This window comes from Malaya genurostris, chromosome 2 (assembly GCF_030247185.1).
Source record: "Malaya genurostris strain Urasoe2022 chromosome 2, Malgen_1.1, whole genome shotgun sequence".
In the NCBI taxonomy this organism is placed as follows: Eukaryota; Metazoa; Arthropoda; class Insecta; order Diptera; family Culicidae; genus Malaya; species Malaya genurostris.
Genome location: NC_080571.1, coordinates 317,469,425 through 317,484,534, shown reverse-complemented (window position 1 = coordinate 317,484,534; position 15,110 = coordinate 317,469,425). Strand labels below are relative to the sequence as shown.

Genomic DNA, 15,110 nt, shown 5'->3' with positions numbered 1-15,110 from the left:
TTACAACGTAACGACAACATATTTTTAGCCGACTTAACAACTAGTAGAAACTGCGCTTTTTGAGTCATGCAAGTGGTTAGATGTTAGTAACAATCACTCAAATATCTGGTTGCAAACTAGTCACAAACAAGCTAGCATAACAAAAATTGTTACTTGGGATCTTGTTATTTTGTCGATATTCTACATAAAGTAAAAGTATTCTACACGTTTTTAGTGCTCATTAAGAAAAATAAGTGGATGAAAACATCCAAAATTCTCCAGTAAAACTAGTCCAACGGGGCTCCAACTCCTCATTTTAAAAATGGCTCAACAATGGACAATGACATCTGTCTGCCGGGTTTGTTAAACTAAAAAACGGCACACGTTTCAACGGTCTGTTTGAAAATCGGCAAACGAAGGTCCCTTGTTGGCCTCCCGTTGAACGATTAATTGGACGTTGATTGGACCAGCGATACAACGTATTGGACCAACGAGAGAACACCGTTGAACGTTTTTTTTTCTAAGAAGATAATTTGTAATGGTGTGGACGATGCATACTTACCTATTGCATGATTGCACCGATGCATACTGGTGCCAAAAACTAGGTTAGAGTCAATTAAATTTTTCTGTTCTGGTTTCAATATGAGGGTAAACGTATTGTTTCGTATATTTTCAAATGATTTTGTTCATTGCGTACGTTAAACAAACTAACTAAAAATCTGTACCGACGCGTAAACATTATCAAATTAGCAATATTAGGATGAGAAAAAGTTGTTCTCGATCAATATAAATGGTTATTAACTTCAGAAAGACCATTATTCGTCATTCGGTAAGCGGACTCGAAACATTATCGGCTTAAAAGCTGCAGTTGAACAAATTGTCTAATGCAATATACGTGATGTTCTTTGTCAAACACGAAGTGAAGGTCACAAAGTTTTCATTAGAGTTTGGAAATCTCCAACATTTCACGCAGAACTTTTAAGCTCCAAAAAGAATTTTCTAAAGTACATTCATGTTACTAAGTGTCTTTCGAAACTTTTTCTGTGCTTTCATGTTGTTAAAGTTTCACGCATAATTTTAAGCAGCTAGCGACACCAGTTTGGCCGTGTGGAACATCTGATTCTGACATCAACGTGAAATTTGGTACATAAAATTAGAAGGGACATGATTTTTAAAAGCATTTTTGGTTTCAAGAAAACATGTTGAATACCGATATTTCATCCACGCGTAGACCCAAATCTGTCAGTTGTCCTACCAGAGTAAGCAATTGCCGCAATGCCGGTAGATACCGAGTTTTACATTATTCAGAAGCCATAGATATGCAATCCGTACGGTGAGTACTTAGCTTCAGATTGGATCGAAGCGAAGAGAATAATATCATTTCTCTCTGTTATTTCCCAGCGGAAATTATTTCATACAGCTTTTTCCTATCGGAATGTCAGTTTCCGACCTTTCCCAGCACAGTTTGCCAATGTGCCCGGTTACTGATGCACACAGTCTCTGTGTTTCTCTCGATTATTTCCGAATATAGCGGGGTAAGCATAAATTTTCTCACGTGTCTTAAAGGGTGAAGAGAACGGTCGAAAAGGATCAGGCAAGATTTGACAATAACATGTCTGGAAATGTTTTTGTTCCATCTCGCTTTTCCCAACGTTGTTTTCACGTGGTGACCGAGGAAAAATCGTCAAATGCTCACGAATACTTTCGTAATAGTGGCGGTGTGTGAATGTGGCGAATTTTCTGCTGTTTTCGCCTGCGAGTGCTGCTACTTGAACGACACTGGGACTGATTCTCTTTGCTGCGGCTAGTGCTGATGTCTGCTGGAGGCTCTCAGTTGTGATGCGAGTTGCAAAAGCAATAGGCGCGTGGAAATCTCGTTCACGTTGTAGTGTGGTAAATATTTTCAGGATGTGTGCTTTTTTCAGAATCTTGTTTTTATGCATACTCAGATGATGGCTAGTTCTGCGAGTTTAAAGTTTTTACGGTCTATTAGGTCATGTGCGATTAGCTTTATTTGATGTTTTATTGTTTTCGGAGAAAATCGTGAGGAATTAATGTTTTCGGAAGATAAATTGATTATGTTCATCGTTGTACGAAGACGGAAAGCTTGTGGAAGAGTCATCGTATATGGATGTTGAAAGGTCGTTCTGAAGGTGTATGTGGCTGCATTGAGAGCAATGTTAAATTAAGCAGAACCATGTGATTCCTGCTTTTGCACGGTTCATTTCTGCAGTAATACGAAATTTTCAGTGATGAGATGATTTTTCATTCGTATCTAGTTTTCGTCTTAGTTTTCATATTAGTGGATGCGACATGAGAGTGACGCAGTGGAATGATTATTTTATTCGCACATCTGTTATTCTGTATTTGTGTGAGTGTAAGAAGCATTGATTATGCAGCGAGAGTTTTCAAAACACGCGTTGTGCTGACCGCGGAGGCAGGATTGGGGCTTAACCGGAGGCTTGCCTGGGCAGCTTCCAAAACTGGGCCGCTTAGCTGAACATATTGGGAATTGTTCCATACTGCAACTGTGACAACAATCGATTGATGGATGAAAATTGGGTCCTCGTGCTTGGTTGTTGGATAAATTGTATCATTAGCAGTTTTACCTCATAGGTTTACAGATATGAATCTGAGCTCTGTGTAGTTGAAAAAAGATGGTGCATTCAAATCGATCGTGAGACTAGCGAGTAAAAATGAGAATTTAAATTCAAATCCGAGTGGAAGATATTCCAGTACTTGTCATCGTATTCATAAAGGTTTTTGAAAGCTTTAAAGAAAAGTATATAATGGAGTACGAGGAAACAGTTGTTCATTATAATTATTATTGTCGAGGAAGCTTAGTTTGTGTTTTTTTCTATGTGTATAAAGATATAGATTTAAATTATTAGAAGCTTCCTACTTAATCTATGATCGCTACATGTCTGAATATTTATGCATTTATGCGACATGACAATAACTTAATCGACTAACGAGTATGGTCATTTCTCGCTTTTCAATTGAAACGACTCTCAAATAACATGTTCCATCGTAAAAAGCTAAAAGCTGATGAAAAATTGAGTACAACCAACTTTTGATTATCGAAAGATGGATTCGTCGAATTTAAATCGATAAATTTGTTTTACTCCTTTCAGGGGATCTCACATTGGTAGATGTTGCGATTTGTTGAATCGTCATCTTAGAAACGACAGCTGGCACAATTGTTTTCATGATTCATGCATTTGATGTTCGGATTTAAACTTGTACATGGATTCAGGTTATTAGCATTTTATTTCTAGCAGTCTGATAAGCTGACGTTGGGTACGTTTTTTTTGACAGCCACCGGATAACCAGAGAGAAAGTTTTTTTTTATTTAAGTTCATCCGATTCAGCCACATGAAACCGATCATTTTAATTAAGCTGTAATAAGTTTTCAAAAGTTTTACTTATTTGCTATTTCATTACCGTGAAAAAATATTGCCTACGTATAAACAGAAAAATTACAATTTTTGGCACTAAAAGGCGTAGCGTGATTGGTAAGACCAATGTCACTTTAGACATTACGAAGCGTTACATGCGTTACTTTTTTGTGAGTCATAGGTGTTATGAAGTTACATACGTTACTTTTCAGTAAGTTATAGGCGTTACGAAGCGTTACATGCATTACTTTTTTGTAAGTTATAGGCATTGCGGAGTGTTACATACATTCCTGTTTTTGTGAGTTATAGGCATTACGAAGCGTTATATGCGTTATTTATTAAGTTATAGGCGTTACGAACCTTTACATGCATTTTTTGTGAGTCTTCGGCGTTACAAAGCGTTACATGTTTTAAATTTTTGTGAATCATAGGCGTTTCATGCGTTATTTTTCAGTAAGTTATGGGCGTTACATGCGATACTTTTCTGTAAGCTATAGGTGTTACGAAGCGTTACAAGCGTTACTCATTTGTAAGTTACAAGCGTTACATATGTTACTTTTTATAAATTTTTGACGTTACGAAGTGTTACATGCGTTACTTTTTTGTGAGCTGTAGGTGTTACGAAGCGTTACATGGGTTACTTTTTATGAGTTATAGACGTTACGAAGCGTTACAAGCGTTACTCGTTTGTAAGTTACAAGCGTTACTTGGGTATCACCCTCAATTATTTTTTTCGTACTAATATCTGTACTCAAACGTTAATTTATCTCTGAGAAATTTATGTGGGTTCCGTTTTGGAATTTCAGACCACTACATCCGGAACTGAAATCTGAACCCAAAATAGCCAAAGTATACTTGTGTGACCACCTACTATTATGAGCTATAAATTTAGAAGATGTTTTTCGTTCTCCATGAATCGGCACCCCTTGCAGTGAATTGTCGTTATATAAAGTAGGAATGTAAATGATCTCAGAATATATGGCATCATCAAAAGTCTTGAGGATTGTTGTGCTTTATAAATATTTTTGTTTTTTTAATTATTTTTTTTATGCCCATCACACTCCCTCACACCAAAGAGCTTCATTTTGTGAAGCACCCTAGTAGTGGAATCAGACTAATCTCAGCTAAAAAAAATAAATAATCTGGCAAAATACTACTGAAAAAGAAAGTCTAAGAAAGTCTTGTGTTACAGAAATAACATGACAGTAAACATAAAGAAATATAATACAATAACCTTCTCTCAGCAACAGTCAACAATTTAATTTGATTATTCCATAATGACAGTTCCAGTGGAAAAGTTTAAAGTGTCTGTTAAAAATGCTGATAAAAGGCACACCGAGAATTAGGTACTTAAGTAATCTTCAGTAACTTTTCATCTGAGGGCCCTCGGTACGGGCCCCACTTTAAAAAAACACATGGCTACCCCTAATGCACTAGAAGTACGTATGCCAAGTTCAGTAACAATCGGTTCAACCCTTTCAGAGTTATGGTTGAACATTGCATTTTTAAGGGGCAATTTACAATCATAGGAAAACAGGCATTGTTGCAAAACTCAAAAGCAGTTTTCTTCGCTGTCATTGAGAGGAATTTCGAAGGAGAAATATCAGTTTATTTGAAACACTAATGCTTTTTCTTGATGATTCATCTAGCAGTAGCGATGAAAAATGCTTACGCGTTTTTCAACAATAGTTGTTCTTTTAAGATTGTAAGTAGAACCTTAATGGAAAATGGAATATATGTTATCGGTTTTATCAGACCCTGTCAGCTTGGAACGAAATCGATCTTCGGCTCAGCAACGCCATCACACGGCATAACATTCAACATACCATGTCAATTGTATTGGCGCGCAGTGCTACTATTTTGGCGCGCACGAATTTGACATTTCTCCCTCCTACTTCTATGTACAAGATTCGATGCGGACTCGCCTGAGGGCGCCATGCTCTCAAAAACGGGTGTTGCCAATGACTTGTTCGGGAAATGTGAGAACTGGATATCTTGTTAATATGATGTCTTTGGTATTATCCAACCTTCAATCTTCTATCATTGCATAAGTAAGGTGCTTCAAGATGCTCAATTCATCAAATACTTTACTGCTCGATATCAGGCCCGTGCGCAGGGGGGGGGGGGGGGGTTTGGGGGTTTTAACCCCCCCATGAAGAATTTTTTTTAAATTAAGTTTCATGAACAATGGATTATATTAAAGTGCAAATAACTTGACAATTCATACTACGTTTTCAGAATTTTTTTTACAGTTTCAATATTGTGGATGACGCAACTTTCTTTTTCAAATTTTGGCGCCTTTCCCACTTTCTGTCAAGTGTTACTGGAAATGCAGTCATCGATGTTACGCATTTGTATAGTGCGTGCCCGAAGTACCGACTACCACCGCTCTCAATAACGCGTATCTTTTCTCTAGAGTAAAGCCCAATACTTACATGCAGTGGAACTATTTTTTTTATCGTTTTCGCTAAAAAATGTTCGACAAAATTGTCCCCCCCTTTAATGATTTTTGCGCACGAGCCTGTCAGAATTCGTTTTACATTGTCAATATAGTGGACACCCACCTCTCCCCTTGAAACCCCTCCCCCCAGGAATAATTACTGCGCACGGGCCTGCTCGACATACATTGGTAAAGTAAAGTATCATAAGTTTCCGAAAAATATTTGGCTCGAATTATTAATTAACACACTGCAATTATTTTAGATCTTATGTTTTATAGATATTTTATAGAGATCAGTTTTATATGTCTTAAGGGATTTATTAGATTACTTCTTAGTAAAGCTAAGCTGTTTAGTTTTTTTTGCCTCGCTGATACACAGATGAATATAATACTATTAGTTTTGTTTAGTTGAAGCAAATTCGCTTGATTTAGATTGGAATGCAATTGCTCTTTAATTAACATTTCAATTTCTCTGTTCTTTGTTTCTGTCATGGATTTTTTGTTGACTGTCTTGGACAAGATATAAAATCGATATTTACCGTTATTATTCAACTTGACTTCTAAAACTGAATTCAAGACCTGTATTCTGGTTTACCAAAATTCTGAACTTAATTTCAGGTTAGTTTGAAAATCTCGGTTAATTTTTCAAAAGGGCGTATAAGCAAGTGACAGTTTCTCTTTGTTTACTTTCTCTTCTATTAATTACCAAGCGGTTTCCACGTTTATCACTCCACTCTTTGCATGAAATGATACCCGAAACTTTCGACTTTTAAATAGAATAGTGATATCAAAGAAAATCTTTTTAATCACATCACAATAATCGAAAGGGAGAGTGATTAAAGTGAAACTGTCACTTGCTTATACGCCCTTTTGAAAAATTAACCGAGAAATTTAGTTATAGATTAACAGGTTCAGTATTAAGGAGAGAGTTGGCATCACTGGGAGTGCGATGCGATGTCCTGGTACTGCTCCCAAGAAAGTATAATTTCAATGTGTTGTTTGATAAGTATAGTTAAAAATTTGGTTGGAATAGTTATTTTGAGTGATAGTGCAGGTGTCACAAGTATGTGTATAGTAGTGAGAGTGCTATTTATTGAATAATATTGATCCGCGAAACTAAAGATGCTCAAGCGGATACTGTGAATTTGCCGCCCCAAAAGTCAACGATTTTAACCTGTTAATCGATCGAAGCGCCGTCTGCATGTCATTGTCGGTGTTGTCGGATTTCTATGGAATGTGAAAGTTTACAAGTCGATCGTGTCATTCAGACTTAATGTCTAGGGTTGGTCTGCAGCGGACCCATTCGTGAGTGTTTTTATTTTATTCTTTTAGTGGTCATTTCGCGTTGCTGACAGCAGAACGAGCAGGAGAAAAGTGATACTGGTGAGATCGTTCCTTGGAGATATTTTATATTTTTCTTACTTATTATATTTCTCCTGAGTATCGAAAATCAGGTTTTGTTGAGATCATATTGTTTACCAAAACATATCCGGATCTCTTTCCCTCTCTACTAACAAATCTCCTATCCCGTGATGCTCGTGGAGATACAGTGCTACCCGCGGTTTCTAGAAACAACGAGTATCGGACTAACATTCCTTCCTTTCCCTCAGTAGCACAGTCTTTGGTCGTAGCCAGCGTCGTTATTGATCATTTAATAAAAAGTTACGAGTAAGTGGGTATGTACAGTGAAAATGATTTGCTTCTCCCAAGTTTAATTTTCTTGGTTCATTGTACATTTCCACTCATTTGGTCAATCACGAAGTGCAACTACGGGCGATCTACTTCAGCTCAGCTCAGTTCAGCTCAGATTAACAGGTTCAGTATTAAAAACTGTGACAATTTTATTTTTTCTGAAACAGGTTTCATGATTAGATTTTGGAACAGATTTTAGTTTAGGTTATCGACTCGAATCCAGAATTCTAATTAGGATTTTAACCTCAGAATTCATGAACGAAATTCAGGATTTTAGATGTGGATTCTGGAACTGAATGTTAGATCTGAACTCCGAACCTGAATTTTCGAACTGAATTCATTTTCAGAATTTAATTCCTCATTAAAGTTCCAGGATTTTTGCCCAGAATTAAGAACCTGCATGCTAGAACTAAATTCGGAACATGGATTCTGGATCAAAATTTAGAACTGAATTCATTTCCTTTATTACGGTTTGGAATTCATGTTTAGAATTCAGTTCAAGAACTAAATTCGGATCTTGGGTTTTGAAAATGAGTTCAGCGCCATAATTCTCGAACTAAACTTATGATTTAATTTCTTGGTCTGGATTGTAGGATTCTAAAGCTAAGGTTAAACTTTTTTGAAAACTTCCGCTTCGCAAATAGAGATTTTTGTACATGACAAGTGCCACCAGTGATTTGTTTGCTTTGTTTGATGCCTGTTTTATTTATATGTTTCCGGCAAGTCTGTTGTGAAAATTTCCAACATTGACGGATATTCACGGATTTATGCATTCTCTACGAATCTCTACGGATTTATTTATTTTGAACTATTTCTTTAGAAAACTACAAAATATCAAAATTGAGAATTTAAATTAAAGACTAATATTTCTCCTCGGATTTCCATATCATAAATCTATAATCTTTTTGCCTTTCTCATATAGAAAGGTTATGTAATCACTGTGAAAACCGACTTTTGAACACACACACACACACACACACACACACACACACACACACACACACACACACACACACACACACACACACACACACACACACACACACACACACACACACACACACACACACACACACACACACACCAATATACCATTCGACTCAATTAGTCGAGTACGCAAAATCTCTCTCTCTCTCTGTATGTGTGTGTGTAAATTTCTAAATCGGCCTCAAATCTTCTCCTATTGATAGTTTTTATCAGTAGACGGTCAAACAAACCGATTTCGGTTATTCTTTTAAGAATCGAAGAAAATTATTTTGAAGAATACCACAGTATTATGTATGATAGTATGATTAATATGAGAACAGCATCATTACACCACTAGGTGAACTAAAATAGGTTTTTTATGAACTGCATTTAGCTCTTACAAATAAGTAGCACATTATGAACTATTTTCTTATGCTGTATTTCCTACCCAAGTAGCATGGTAAGTTGCTGTCCTGTATATTTCTACTGATTGTGCAATTTATCAAGTTAGTTTATATCACTATTCTAGTAACTGTTGTGTTATGGAAAAAGCGCAATTTTTCTGTGTTGTGCAACATACTTTCAAGTTCATCCGTTATTACGAACATTTATTCACAACGATTGTGCAACTGATGCAAAAACTCATGCGTCGATTCCATCAAAAAGGTAAAAATAAAATCAGCGAAAAAACAATTGTGAAACTCATGCAATCTGCTACGTAATGTAAACAAGAAATGGAGTCACGTTTACAAAAACATAACAAACATAATTTCTAATAAATAAGTTTCACATTTGATTTTCAATACAACTGCTCTCAACACAAACATGGATTTTGTAAAATAATCTGCACATGAAAAATGATAATGTAAATGAAAAATCGACAACGAGCTTCATTTTTATGGTGATACATGTATTCGTACGTCCGAAATTTTCAAGCGCTTTTAAATTAACGTGTTTTGATGATTGTACACAAATTTCTGTGAAAATAACAGTCTATTATTTTTAATGAGAATCATCGGAATGGTGTTTAAAATACGTGTATTCAAACATTCTTTAAAATTGTCAAACGATTTTAATCAAATTAATGTGTAATTAAACCTGAAGATCTCGAAATGATTTTTTCTTGAATATTTTCCAATATGGCTTCGATTGTAACAGTGAGTTGAATAGAAAATGGTTCACCCAACGTAATGACATATATTATCTAAATAACAGGAAACATTAACATGTTAATATTTCGGAAGAAAACCCTCTACGTTTCGTTTTTTATCAGTTTTAATCTTCTAGTTGAATTAAACAACAATACAGTACAGTTATATATCTTAGAGGGCCCGACATTTGTGATAAACACTGTAGGTATTATTTTGGCAAGTCCGTGTGCTGTAGTTGCAAAAACAAGTTGCACAAGCGGTAATATATAACTATGCGAGTAACTGTGATGAAATTAACTTTTCGTTCAATATCTTTGAAAAGTGATGTCAGGTCTGCTTATTTTTTTTCGCGAGATGAAAACCGAATACAAATTATCTGATTGATTTTTGTTTTCATTGCGTATATAACGCTGTATTCCTGCAACTTTTATGATAATAATCTCATGTCTGCAAGTTTTGCGTTCAATTCAAACAGATAAAACTTGCACAACTTTTTTGCAAGTTTTGAATTTTATATCAATGTTTTTCTAAAACTGAAGAAAACTGCACACACTGATCTAAAAATCCATGAGGCAGCCAAAACAATGCGGACTCTGCAGAAATATATTTTTTACAGCATCGTTATCAATTCGGCTTAGCCTTTTTTGCCTTGCAGAGAGCATCAATCATTTCACTAATTTTTCTCCCACAAGAGATTTATAGCAATTTCGACGTATATTGTGCCTGGTACAATTATGACAGCCGTTTGGAAAGTTTTTGATAAGTTGCACAATTGTTATAGTTACTCCCGTTTTACATGACGATGTGAAATTTTTTGTAGAGCTTCTAGTGAAACATGAACAAGTTGGTGATTTACTGCACAATTGTTTCAGATGTACTTAAGTTGTTCTACAGTGATTTTTCGGTAGTATTGTGAAACTTAACAGTGATAAGTTGCACAACCAATTTTAATATATATTTCTAAACATATCTAACATAAATAACATTCCTAAATCAATTGTAAAACATCTTGAAAGTTCAATAAGTTGCATTTGCTACTTGGGTATAGTATTATTAGCTCGTGTCAATAGATCTTTGAGACGTAGATTATTTTTAGGATGACTTAAAATATAAACTTTCATATCCTACTTGACAGCACAGAATGTCGCCATCTCGGATTTGAAAATAGCTTAAAACATTACTTTTTGACATCTTTTCGCCATATGAGTTCCAAAAATGCTGATATTGTAGGAATTTGAAATAACTTTGATGAAGTGGAAGTTGCAATTTTGGGTTCAATAGTACCTTGAAATATCAAAGTTTGAAGCCTACTCGTCGAACCTGTTCCAAAATACCCATAAGATTTGAAACAATATCAATAAACCGGAGCCAAATTTGAAATTATCCTATTTGAAATATCCTAAGAAGTCAATTTTCTCTAAGCTTTAAATCTATGTTTATGGCAATGTTTAGTATATATCTATTTTGTTTCGCTTGAGAAAACTGAAACTGACCCAGGGTAGTTTTATCAAACAAACAGTTTTAACGAAACTGAGTTGGGTTTGCACTTAGTAACGGGGGTACGAGCAAACTCGATACAAGAATCAGGTTCGAAACTAATGTCGTTTTCACTTGATGCCAAACCCTAACTGTTGTCAAAACGTTTGTTTGAAGCTGAAAATCGTGTCAGTTTCAGATTTGTTCAAATCACCTGTGTGCGAAACCAACACAGTTTTGTGAAATGCGTTTGTTTCATGAAACTACCCTGGGTCAGTTTCAGTTTTCTCAAACGAAAACGACATAACTCAATTCTCAGTCCAATGACATTGAAACTAGGTTCGAAGCTGCCTTCAAACAAACGGTTTGACAGCAGTTATAGTGGAAACTGGGTTAGGTTTAGTTTCAAGCGAAGGTTCGGATGACATCGTTACGGCATGCTGTGATTGACTCGTGAAACATAGGTCAATTCAAACCGAGTTTTCGGTAGTGTACTATTGACTATCGACATTGACATTTGGTCCCGTAGAGTGAAGAGTGTGGCATTTTTATGCCAAAAACTTTTTGTTTCGTGTTATTTGATTGTATGGTAGGACCATGCTTGTTGTCAATAAGTCATTCTATAGTACAGAGGCACTGTTACAATTCTAGAAGTGTGCAATAGAACTCATCACGTCCTCCAGTTACGACATTACCCACCCGCCTTTTTTTATTCCGATTCAATTCACATGTGATTTCAACGACATGGGAATAAAGAAGAAATTTTATACTTGTTGAAATAGTACGATAAGTGATCCAATTATTGTACTGGTATTCTGTAATAGACCAGAATACTTTGCTACTGTATCGGAACTTAGAAGGGACGCTTTGTAAGATTAAGGCAAACGGTTTAGTATGTGGTAGTAGTGAGCTTTCTGGATTCCTTTATAGCGAATGGTTTTATTCGGAACACCTAATCCATACCGTTACAAGAAAACTAATTTTTAGATGTTCACTTTTAGTTTTATTCTGCTTTTCATTAGTCCACGTAGTGAACACAGACTCACAAAGGATTCGTTCCTTCGGAACGGGTGTGAAACTTAAAGGAGGCCAACCAAATACAAGCTCTCAAAGCACATATTCTCCAAGGGTGGCTTGTCATGTGTCTGCGTTTTATTGCTGGCCCTCATCTGAGTTGCTTGAAAAGAGTGAACTTTTACGATGCACTAAACCAGTGAATCGAATACCGTTTGCATAAGCTTTTGCTCAGTGATAAAATCAGCGGTGCAAATTGAGAAATTTATTTATGAATGAATTCATTTTCCGAAGCGAATAAAATGCTCCTTTTATTGCTTTCATGTTTTGATCGCCTTAGGGTGGAATGCTGCTGTAAAACGATAAAGCCTCAGGTTTAATTAAAAAACTTCAATCTGCTGTGACCTGATAAGCTGGAAATAGAACAAAAATGGTGGCAAGTGTACCAAACTGGGGAATGCTTTTTTGCTAAGATATGAGAGTTTTTGGGCGGAGGGAAGTTTTCGATATCTGAACTGAGAAAAATCTAGCTGTTGTTATCGTTTAGACTCATAGCTCCGGCGAGGCTACAGAAATAGTATAGACATCGACCGGACACATTGGACGTTTAATTATTTATTTCTCTGTTAGAAACCACATTTGTTGGACAGAAGACCCTGGTGGGAAAAATAGAGGAAGGCAAATAAGAAAAAATATGACAAGTATAACAGTTCATTATGTTTGATTGGAAATAAAACCACGAAACTGAAACCAACTTTGTTTAATTTGGAGACTAAAGAGAATATTATTGAATTTATATATGAAAATAATTTGTAGTTTCAAGCTTCCTCGCAAGCTATGATTTCACTCTGAAAACAACTTTTTCTATAGATACTCACGGAGAAACAGATTAGAAAGATCCTTTTGAGCTAGTTAATATTTGGTGGAAACATTCACCATTATTACTAATTCAGAAATTTCCAGCTCGACTAAACTGAATATGTGCCTTACAAAGAATGACTTTTGCCTTCGTATGCCTTGTGGACTGGATAATGCTTCACCAAAGTGTACCAGATATAACCGCAGAGGGTTGGGAACCGTTCTAGTAAATAGAGTCTATATTACAGACAATCATAATAATAAAATTTCATCAAACTTTAGTCCTGCCTTAAGCTTGCAAATAAGAATAAGGTCGAAAAAGGAACATTAAATTGAATGTAAATTGTAGAACTGTCTCCGTGCATAGCATGGAGCAACAAAGCAGGAGTTTTTCCTCCGGAAAATCGAAACGGAAGGTTGCTACATGATGTCTCAAGAAAAACAGGAAACAGCTGGTGCTTTTTAAGGTGAAATATTCAGAGCGTACGCATTATGTGTGACTTTTTGCGAGGAGTGCGTTCCAGATATTGGAGAACGTCAGCAAGGTAGAGTACTACCTCTAGGAAAAACTTTGTTTCATCTTTCATCTCAAATGAAAGGTGTTACGGCTGCTATTGAATTTCATCCGGATCCGATTCCCCGTTCCAGAAACACAGGGTGAAGTTTGTTTAAAATCTCAAACCACCGTTTGACGATGTAAAATATTGAAAACAGAGATCAAAAACTCCAAGCGCGGAACTTACTCCGTTTTCTCAGAGACATCTCATCGACTTTCGCGAAACTTAAGCTCAAATGAAAGGTCTTATAGTCTTACAGGCTGCAATAGGATTTTGTTCGTATTCGACTTCTGTTTTCGGGACTACAGTGTGAAATGCGTTCAAAATTCCAAATTATTTTTTTACACCGACGAAACAATTTTTCTACATTTTTCTCAAAACTGGTTACGAACTTATTTTTGTTTAAGCATAACAAACTTTCTTGTTTCTATTTAATTTTTCAATGAAAAATTTTTCAAGATTCTGTTATTAATATTTATGAAAATATGAATAATATGAAAAAGACATCAATATATCATTAGGTGGATTAAAACCGGTTTTTGTTGTCGTTAAATTTCAAGCGATTTAGAAAAAAATGATGATGATAGTTAAGTGCTTGTCAGTAAGCCAACTAACTGAGGATTAGAAATTCAATATTGGGGGAAAAATACGATTGAATGACGATTATATTATGAGAGTAATACAATCCTATATTCACATTTTACTATTTCGATCCAAAAAGGAGGTGATAATTTACCGAGCATTTTTAGTTTAGCATTTAGTAATTATACTTTGACAATTTATTCTGTAAGCTTTATGTTGTTTTCGCTTGAGAAAACTGCAACTGACCCAGGGTAGTTACATCAAACCAACACTTTTCACGCAACTGAGTTGGGTTGTGAGCCAATGTCGTAGAAACAGGTGAGGCAAACACAACTCGTTTGCGTTAGTGAAATTAACTTTGCCTTAGCAAGCCAAGTAAAACTAAAAACCACTCTCGACCCACCGTTCGGACTAGACTAGGCATTGAATCAAAGCATGTTTATTTCTCATGTCGGTCGTCATACCGAACTATTTACAAGTTTTTGGTTAACAGCGTGGTCTGCACCACCTGTTTATATCACATTGGGTGTGAGCAAACCCGATATAAGAATCAGGTTCGAAACTAACTCGATTCTAAGTTCAATGACGGTAAAACTAAATTCGAAACTGTCTTCAAGATAACGGTTTAGTATCAAGGGAAAACGACATTAGATAGAAGATGCATTCAAAAAATATTTTTGTCGATATGTTAACCTGTACTTACCTAACAGCTATAGGCCTGGGGTGTCCTTTGCTGTATCAAGCATACGTCTCCACATAACTCGGTCCATGGCTGCTCATCGCCAGCCACTCAAGGCACGGATGCTTCTGAGATCACCCTCCACTTGATCGATCCACTTTGCTTGCTGCGCTCCTCTTCTTCTTGTACCAGTCGGATTAGATTCAAGAACCATTTTCACTGGGCTGTCGTCCGACATCCTTATGACATGCCCAGCCCATCGTAGACGTCCGATTTTAGCTGTCCGTACGATAGGTGGTTCTCCTAGCAGCTGTTGCA

General features: G+C 36.1%; 1 protein-coding gene across 2 annotated transcripts in view; it reads left to right on the top strand.

The window, feature by feature from the left end:
* Positions 1-1,492: 1,492 nt before the first annotated feature.
* LOC131431223 (facilitated trehalose transporter Tret1-like) overlaps positions 1,493-15,110 on the top strand; it is a 254,167-nt gene continuing 240,549 nt past the window's right edge. Inside the window, exon 1 of one of the 2 annotated variants that reach the window (XM_058596816.1) lies at positions 1,493-1,514. The gene's annotated coding sequence lies outside the window, so the exon portion shown is untranslated. Of the gene's footprint in view, positions 1,515-1,776; positions 1,873-15,110 lie in introns of those variants that run through there. The other variant, XM_058596815.1, reaches the window with a different exon arrangement.